Source organism: Crocodylus porosus, unplaced genomic scaffold, assembly GCF_001723895.1.
Source record: "Crocodylus porosus isolate Cpor-Errol unplaced genomic scaffold, CroPor_comp1, whole genome shotgun sequence".
NCBI lineage: Eukaryota > Metazoa > Chordata > Crocodylia > Crocodylidae > Crocodylus > Crocodylus porosus.
In genome coordinates this window covers 50,235,189-50,244,880 of record NW_017728949.1, presented here as the reverse complement: position 1 = coordinate 50,244,880, position 9,692 = coordinate 50,235,189, and the positions used below count along the sequence as shown (strand labels likewise).

Genomic DNA, 9,692 nt, shown 5'->3' with positions numbered 1-9,692 from the left:
CTGGCGGCCCCGGTAGCCCGGGGGGTCTGCGGGCAGATCCCTCACCTCGCCGCGCGGGGCCGGCTGCTCCCCCGCGCCCGTCTGCTAACCGTGTCCGCCTCTGACCACGCGGCAGGTGGCTCCATGGCACGGTGGCATCTTTCTCATTTTTTCCAACGGGAGCCAGGTTTTTTTTCCGGTATCACGCGTGGATGACAAGTCCCATAGGGTTCCTGATGGTTTGAGAAAAAAATCCTTCCTCGTCATTCCTGATGTTTCAGACTCCGGGGTAGAAAATGTCTCTCTTTCTTTCTTTCATCTCTCTCTCTCTGTGTCACACCGGTTGCACAAAGTCTGTCCCTTGGGTTGAGGCTGTGCTTTCTGCTTTCACACTTCTAGTTCCTGCTCCCCGATGTAGTGCCTGGCGAGAGTCTGGTTTAGTTCTGTCCACTTCCCGGTTGAGCGGTGTCTGATACTTCTGTGCAAGGATCATAACAGCCTATCTAGCTTGTTGCCATTTTTGATTTGTTCTTCCACTGACTCTCATATCCGTAGCTGAGAGGCTGGCTTAGCATGTTAAATATGTTTTGGGTTTGGTTGGAAGGTGGCTGTTCTGGTTGTTAAGGGTTCCGCTTTTGAGTTTCAGGAGAGACTATATAGGTATGCATGGGGTTATGTTTGGCTTTAATTTTTGATCTTCTAGTGCTCTGCAGTGGAGGAAGCATTTGCTTCTTTGGTTGACATAATACTGCAGGATGAGTATTGTTTCCTGTGTGGTGTTTAGGAGGAGGAAATAGCCCAATTCTCCTTTGCATTGCAGTCATGGTTGCTGGATTTCCTTCCCTCATGTAGTATTGATTTGCAGAACTGCAGATGCCATTTTTGTGGGGAGGAAGAGTGATTCCTCTCAGAACAATCGCTTATTAAAGTAGTTTTGTCTTGGTATAAAAGAAGGGATTAGATTATCTTGTCAAATAGTTTGAGCTACCATTACATTGGGTAGAGAGCTCTATCCATCTCGTGTTGTCTTCTACTGCACACACTGTTACTTCATTTCTCTCTCTCTGGGAGGGCCTCTGCACCCAAGGAGGCTGCATTGTTTTGGTGCTGCAGCAATGATGCCAAAGGTGCTGCTTTTTCTCTGCAGCTGTTCCCCTCTGAGTAGCATGGGCCATGCAAGTGTTTTTACAATTGCTCTTCTGGGTTGATGACATAGAGCCAGGTACACACCGATGTAAAATTGGTACTTAATTCTTGGGGAGGCTCTGGGAAATTCTAAGGAGCAGGGATTAGTGGTGATACCTGCACCTCTGTACCTCAGAGTGAAGCGGCAGTCATTTTAGAATGAGGCTTCTGGTGCACACTCATGTTAGGCTCAGATCAGATCCCATCATGCCATTACAACTGCACCTCCTGCCAGATGCAATGTGGGAATTGGGGAACAGATCCTATCATGTTATTACTTCTTGCCAGTGCAGGGGGATCCTCGGCTCCTCCTGCATTGACAAGTTGAAATCCAAGTGTCTGAATATGGGCTGAGAACTGCATTTGGGTGCCCATTGAAGACCCAGGGTTATCTGGGGACTGGGGCTAATAATCAGCTGATTGTTGGCCCCAAACTCGGACGGTCCCAGGTCCAGTTCATTTGGAGCTGTCAGAGTAGACAATCAGCTGATTGTTGACCCTGACTTGGACAGCCCTGGATTCAAGGCCCAAGGCTGTCAGGGCTGGGGCTGACAACCAGCACATTGCCAAATCCCTGCACTGGGTGGGGCAAAGCCTGCAGCTTCCCCTGCTGGGGACTTTAAACCTTGCACTGAGCTGCCCAGTGGAGGATTTAAGTCTCTTCAGCTTCTCTGTCCTTACATTGCAGACTGGATGGGCTGATAATCAACTGATTTTAGTCTTGGGTCCCTTCCAGACCCCACTGTGTTCTGGGCCTCAGGACCAACTGATTGTTTCCTGGCCACATGTTAAATTTCAGTAGCCATACAAACCAGCCATAATAATATTTTGCATTATATGTGAAATGTTTTTACAGCTCATTCTCCAGTTGATGATGCCGTAAAGGTATGTGTAACATCCTTTCTATTTATGTTGTGATTAACATGTTAATCTTAAGAACATAACATAAGAACACGAGAACTGCCATTTACTAGGTCACATCATAGGTCCATCTTGTCCTGTATCCTGTGTCACTATCCTTGCATCCCACCCTGGTACCAAGTGGTGGGACGGACACCCTAGGTGAGGACAGGAGCAAGGGACACAAGCTACCAGGGAACTCAGTTGGTAGTTCCTACATATAGCTGTCACTACAGGCATGTGTCTGGTGTGCTTCACAGACACCCTCCACACCTGCCTTTCTTGCCAACAGAGGGAAACCCTGGTGCACACCTCCCATGTTTGCAGCCCTTTTTCTGCCTCCTGAGGAACCTCCTTCTGAAGTTCTGACTGCATTTCTTGCACCCTTTCTTTTATGCACTTTTTGTCTGTGGCCCCACCGGGTCCCACCCTGATCAACCTCCTCTTGGCTCTGGCCAAGCTGTCCATCTATTAGACCAGAAAGGAGGGTCTGGGTGGGGGGAACATAGGAGAGGGTGGCACTGTTCTCCTGTCACTCCTCTGTTCACATCTCTTGGCAGAGTTTAATTGGTTGTCATCCACAGGCTCTGTCAATTCATTCAGGGGGCAGTGGGTGTTAGGCAGTGAGCCCTTCTTGGTGTCCCTCTTTGGGTCCCTTTTTATTAACCTATAACCATTGCTTCCTTCCCTGTTTTTATTTATTTATTTATTTTTTTTGTCCCAAGTAATTAGTTGCTATGCCTCCAGTGACCTCTGTGATTAAGGGGGGCTTAATTTTTCCTTGTGGGCCTAAGCGCATGCTTTTTTCATGACATGCCAAATAGGCCAGTGTCACACAGTACCAGAGTGGATGCTGAAAGGGAGAGTGAACAGGGTATGACCAGGGTTTTTCCCCTATTTCACTTCCATTTGCAGCCTCCAGCATTAGAGTCTAGGAAGTTTTGATTCAGAGGCTGGTACCCCCAATTCCCATGTTCACTAGCTAGTGATGCACCTTTCCTCCAAGGATTGTCCAATCCCTTTCTGAATCTGGTTAAACTGTCAGCTTCAGTAACTTTTTGTGGCAATGAGTTCCCTAATTACACAGTGTGAAAAAGAACTTTCTTTTGTTAGTGTCAAACTTGCTACCTCCTAGTTTCATTTTATGATCTCCAGTTCTTGTAGTGTAAGGAAATTATAACTAATGAATCTCTATTTACTTTCTCTTCACCATTTAGTAGTTTGTAAACCCTTATCAAGTTGCCCCCTCAAGCATCTCTTTTCTAACCTGAATAAGCCTAGACTCTTCTCTCCTCGTATGGAAGCCACTGATCAGACTTGTTGCCCTTCTCTGTTTTCCTTAGTTCTTCTATACCCTTTTTGAAGTGTGTGACCAAAATTGGGCACTGTATTTGAGATGCGGCTGCACCAAGGATTTATAAAGAGGCACCATTATACTTGTTAGGAATTACTACAAAGAGAATTGTAAATAACATGTTGTTGGCCTTGTTAATGGTAGCTAAGCACTGAGCTGAGACTTCTATCAAACTGTCCACAATGACTCCCAGGTTTCTTTCCTATGTGGTAATGTAGATTCCATCATAGTATAGGTATAGTTTGGATTGTTTTTTTTCCACCACTTTACATTTATCTATATTGAGTTTCACCTGCCATTTGGTTGCCCATTCACTCAATCATGCAAGATCCTTCTGTAGTTCCTCACAGTCTGCTTTGGTCTCTAGCACTTTGAACACTTTTGTGTCATCTGCAAATATGGCCATGTCACCAGTCACCCCCTTCTCCAGATCATTTATGAATATATTAAACAACGCCAGTCCCAGCCCAGATCTCTCAGGGAACCTTCTTTCCATCCCCAAATTGACCATTTATACTCGCTCTTTGTTTCTATGCTGAAAAGAATTTATAATCCACAAGTGGACCTTCTCTGTAATCTCATGATTGCTTGCTTCATTAAGAGCCTGTGGTGGGGGTGCCATCACAAATCAAAGTTTACCTCTGCTGCCAGAGCAGTGAGAAAAGTGGCTGCTGCCGAAGATCAAGGATGCGGTGGCGGAGATGCTGCCATAAGAGGACATGCCACGCCAGAGCTGGAGAGGGGAAAACGTCAGCTGCAGAATGCCACTGGGGATCAGGCGTGTGCCCCAGAACCGGTGTGGCCTCATTTTGTAGCTGCATGCTGACGCCAGTTCATCAGCTGGCCCTCAGAAAGTAGGATAAAAGCCCCACCAACCCACATTCAGGGAGGACCAGAAATGAGGCCTCTTGAGTGCCTGGAGAAGCATGAAACTGATGAATGCACTGGCAGGGACGAGTGGTGGCAACCCCGAGAAGCGGGATGCCTTGCTAAGGCTGGCTCAGAGGACTAGGATACTTGCTTCTCTCCAGACTGTGGATCCTGGATGACGCTGGCAAAGACTGGGGTGGCGGTGAACCCAGGGGTGGATATACAGTTAGTGGGGCCCTGTGATCCAAGCAGGGTGCAAGCCCCACCTCATGCGGCATGGCACATCTGCGGGCGAATTAGTGTGGCATACTGGCCGCGGGGGAGGGGCAGTGGCTGGAATTTTCGGCCAGAATGGCTGAAGATGCCCACAACCTGCTGGGCAGGAGGGAGGACCACAAACCAAAGGCAGGAGGTTCTCTGGTGGCGGCAGCAGTGTTGGGGACCCCATGCCGTCACAATGGTTTGTTTCATGGTAAATCTGCCACTGGGTGAACCTACAGAGAGGAAAAAAGAAGGAAGGGTATGAAAGCTGTGAGTATCCCTTGGAGAGGAGAGAGAGTGCCCTGAGGGAAGATACCTCAGGGTAAGCACCATAATGAATCAGGCCAATGTGAGGCCTACCAAAAGGATGATACGCAATCTGAACCGGGATGAAGATTAGATATGGGTCAAAGGCCCAGATGTGGCAGATTGACTTGGCTTTAGCCTCGGCCAAGGACTAACATCACTGGTTGGCACAAAGCGGGGTGTAGGGGAGGCAGAGCTCCGAGATGGTGACTTAAGCGAGAGACGGAAGAGGCAACCAGGAGAAGCTGGATTAGAGAACTCTCTCCCAGCAATAATTCAACATCAAAGACATGGCAGGTGAGAACCCCTGGGGACTGTTTTTGGAAATCTCACTGGAGGGCAAGCCGTTGACCTGAAAGGAGACAGCTGTGTCCGAATGACTCAAAAAAGTAAAGCATTCAAATGAATGTCATGGGTGATTACAGAGCCCTTGATGGGGGTCATGGTCAAAGGCTTTTTGGAAATCCAGATAGACTATTTTAGCTGGCTCACCCTGATCATGCTTGCTTACTCCCAAATAAATATATTTTTGTTGCCAAACTCCATTTGAATTCAGTTTGGTTTAGCTGGTGTGAAGAAATTACTCCGTCCACAAGAATACAGGTAGGATTTGTCATTGGCTCTTGTACGTAATGAAGATAAAATCACCAGCCTCTTGAGCAGCCTCTATTAATGAAATAATGGCTTGGCATATGTCATGCGAGGAAATAAATTGTTAGTCATAATAAGAAAATGGCAAATGTCAGATACATTAGGTTAAAGCCTTTGCAATAGTGGAGCGTATCAGCAAAATCCCACATATTGTACAGCTACCAGAAGTGGAGTCTACTTTACTTGTCACAATAGACCTAGCTGGTCATTAATATGTTATGCAAGCACATGTTCAAACAAGACTGTAGTTTGTAAAAGGTGATCAAACGATCTGTTACCTGACTTTTTGAGCAGTAACAGGAAAATAGATTTCCCTCTGCACCTCTTCCTTATTAGTCTCTTTCTTTAATTCCTTTTGGAAGAAGTTCCTCACTAGTTACAAACTTCTGTTTGCAACTGGACTGCCACTTCTCAAACTCTTCTACAACCTGTGTGTGCATGTCAAAATATTTAGGAATCTATGAAGATAAGTTGTCTTCAAAGGCAATACTGAGAAATGGGATTAAATTTAAAAAGAGTTCCTTTGTGAGAATTCATCTTAAAAAGCTGCTGTTGTAGAAAGTACAAATTAAGCATTGCTTCTTTTAACATTCAGTAATCTCATAAGCGCAGACAGACCTGTATGCTTTCCGTTTCTTCAGTTACTATTTTACTTAGCAGTCATCACTACTTTCCAGTTTTAGTGCAAATGAACATTTAAAGTGATTTGAAACAGGTGGATAATTGAAAGATTAATGTGAAGTCATCCTGTGTGCACAAAAATAGGGCAGTTTAGAGTGTCTTTCTGAAGTTCTTGGATTGATTTCCCATTAGACTCACATATTGTTGTTTTGCTTATTTTAATGGAACCCCTGCATGTACATTATTGTGGGAATGGTTACCAAAACCACATTATTTAGAATCATTGCCTATATTTCAGTAGTGATAATGATGAACATTTTCATGTTTTTAAATAGGTATTGTGTGGCTCTAAACAGGATTTCTGTGTCTACAAGAGCATCTGTAGATACAACACTGATACTTTTTTAACTACCATTATGCATGGTTGCTTTTCTTCTGTCCCCTAATGGCAGTAGTGACAGAAACACCACTCTAATTTTAGATTAATTGTCTTCTTTCTTGCTTTCTTTGTTATTTTTTGTCTCTCTTTGCCTCTATTTTAGAAGGGAAATTTTCAGCTTTCACTCTTCTCTGTACCCTTGAGTGTGAGTGCACGTGTATTTTCCTTCACCTTAAACTTTGTATAAACCCTATGACCTAATTAGGTGAATGGGGATAGAATATGCCCCTAGCCCTAAAGGCTAAGCTGTTTATTTTATTTGGTCAGATTTTTTGTATATTAGAGTATGTGCGGGGTTTAGTTTGGATGTTTTTCCCAAGCTCTAAAGAGAAAAGTTCTATTTTCTTTTTTCTTTTTTTAAGACCAGTAAATTAGTCCTTAACATAACTTAGCAAAATATGTTTATATCATTAATGTAATACTTTGCTTCTCTCAGGCTGAAAGATGGTTATTATGAAATTGCAAAAGGTCAAAAACAATTTGGTTCCATTCTGGCAGAAGATCAGTCAGGCTAATGCCCACAGTGAGTTTTACTGAAGTTTATGGGCCTCTGCTGCTGTCTCTGGCTGACTTGGAGGTCTGGGAGGTGGGCTCAGAGACATTTCTGCCCCATGGTACCTGGAGGGTTGTGGACAGTGCCTGTACAGTGAGCTGGGCTTGGCTGGGGACAGCAGTGGCAGTGTGTGCAGGTTCCTCCTTCCAGTGCCTGCTGCCTGCCTGCCTCTCCTCTCCTGTATGTATTCCCCACTGGCTGGGAGCAGGCACTGGAAGGAAGAACCTGTGTGCTGCTGGCTGAGCTCACTTCCCCACACAGCTGCTTCCAGCAGTGCAAGGCAGGAGTGGTTTTGGGGTTCCCCCATTCTTCTGTCAGCTGAGGACAGTGGTAGTGGTGCACAGATTTTGCAATCCAGCACCTGTTCCCAGCCAGCAGGGGACACCTGCAGGGGAGGGGCAGGCAGGGAGCAAGCACTGATAGGAGGAACTTGCAGACCACTGTGGCTGTTCCCTGCTGAGCCTGGTGTCCTGGATAGCTCCAGTTTGTAGCTTCATCAGGGCAGGAGCAGCTCTGGGGCTTCCCTATACCCAGATCAGCTAGGGACAGTGGTGAAAGTGAGGGATCATCTGTCTCGCTGCACCCTCTGTAGATCTGCCTCTGGCAGCTGCTGTTAGGATCTGTTTGGGTAGATTCACTTTTGAGATCAGGAGCTGTGGAATTCAAAACAGCCAAATATGAATCTGTTTTAAAACTAGCAAAAGCAATGGACAGTCTTGTATGGTGATTCTAATATATGTATACACATGATTATATATCCAGGACTCTTGCCATTGCTATACAGTATACAATGTTACTTAACAGTGATTTTTTTTTTTTTTCCCTAGAGAAAAGGAGGAGGGAGAACTTCATTGTGATTGGTTTTTAAAAACAGTTGTAGGTAGTGAATGTGGAAAGCTATTGTTTGTGAAGACAAAATTATAGCATCAGTGAAAAAAAATATTGTGTTTTTCAAAAGAAGTGCAATATTATAGAATAAAAAAAGATATTGGTGGAACTAAGTTAAAGGTGGAATTCTATTGTTGATATGACTGTTTACTCTTTTGCTATTACTATATGGTCCCATATGAAAGGACAAGTAATTCTTCTCAGAAAGTATGGGAGCTCAGTGTATCTTTTTAAGCACTGGATTAGCAATCCAAATAATACAGACACTAGTTTATAAATTCACATTTTCTAATATCAGGATTAGAATATATATATTTCTGAATTCTGTATTATATAAAAATTATCTCTGTTTAAGAATGATTTGCAACACAGGAGGATACATTCCAGAAAAGGAAAAACCCCAATACCAATATAAATAAGATGCAGACTGTGCAAAACTTGATCACTTTTTAATATATTTTATCAGTTTTTTTAACTCTTCCCATATTTCATAATAACTGTATGCATTCCTGCTCAAACTCCCTCTTGCTATAATTTTGCCTTCTCTTTTTAATTCTCCCTTCGGAAAAATTATAGAATCTAACCTGAATTGGACCGTTTCCATATAAGCACTCTGTGATGTCACAAATGGAGAATTGTTAGGACTTCCCATAGTGAAGATACAAGCTACTGAGGGAGAAGACTTAGCCAAATATAAGTGCCTCCAATGATTAACAAAGAGTGGGTACGAAAGATTGAAAAATATTATTTTCCTTATTTCACAATGGGCAAGACTAAAAACTCCATTTAAAAAATGACATGATTACTATTCTATCAAACACAATTAAGTAAAAGGTTTCATGTGTTCCTGACTAATATTGTTTCATTCTATTTTTTTCATTGTCCTTCCTCTGAAGAATTCAGAATGTAACTTATGAAAATACTAAACAGGCTGGTACAAAGAAGAGACTTAAAATCAACCTTTGTCTTGGAAGGCTGTTCTCTTGTATAAGCTGTAGTTTAGAGCAAGATGGAGATGAGAGGAGGCAAAGGGAGTTGATGGGAAAGAAGGCAATGAGAAAGTGGGGTTGAGAGCTGAAATGAAGATGGAGTTTAAATGGGAAGAATTATGCAAACCAGAGAAAAGCGTTGTTCTTTGAGTGTAGTTTTGAAAGAAAGAGAGCCACTGAGGAATTATTTAAGGAAGAGCAAATGGGTTTAGACAAGTGGAATAGTAAGATAATGGGTAGCTGAATTGTGAAGAAATTGTAAAGTCTACATGGACAAGTTGAGAAATCAGAAGCCACAATATTGACAGTGTTCCCTAGTGGATAAAACCCTGCATGGGGACTTAGTGATTTGTAGGAAAAGTCACTTTATCTTCAAGAGCAAATTGGATGCTTATCTTGCTGAGATCCTATGACCCCAGCTGACTTCCTGCCCCTTGGGCGGGGGGCTGGACACAATGATCTTCTGAGGTCCCTTCGAGCCCATGTGTCTATGAAATCTTTCTGTGCCTTGGCTTTCTATTCGTACAATGGGGGCAACATTTACAAAATGCTTTGAGATCTACTGATGCAAAGTATCTTATGAGACTTGGGTAGTCATAGTTTCATAGTTTCTAGGGTCGGAAGGGACCTGAACAGATCATCTAGTCCGAACCCCTACCATGGCAGGAAAGAGTACTGGGGTCAAACGACCCCAGC

The 9,692-nt window shown here is 43.8% G+C and overlaps 1 protein-coding gene across 1 annotated transcript in view; it reads left to right on the top strand.

The window, feature by feature from the left end:
- The window catches only part of SLC4A10 (solute carrier family 4 member 10), a 337,292-nt gene that overhangs the window by 573 nt on the left and 327,027 nt on the right, over window positions 1-9,692 (top strand). The window lies entirely within an intron of this gene.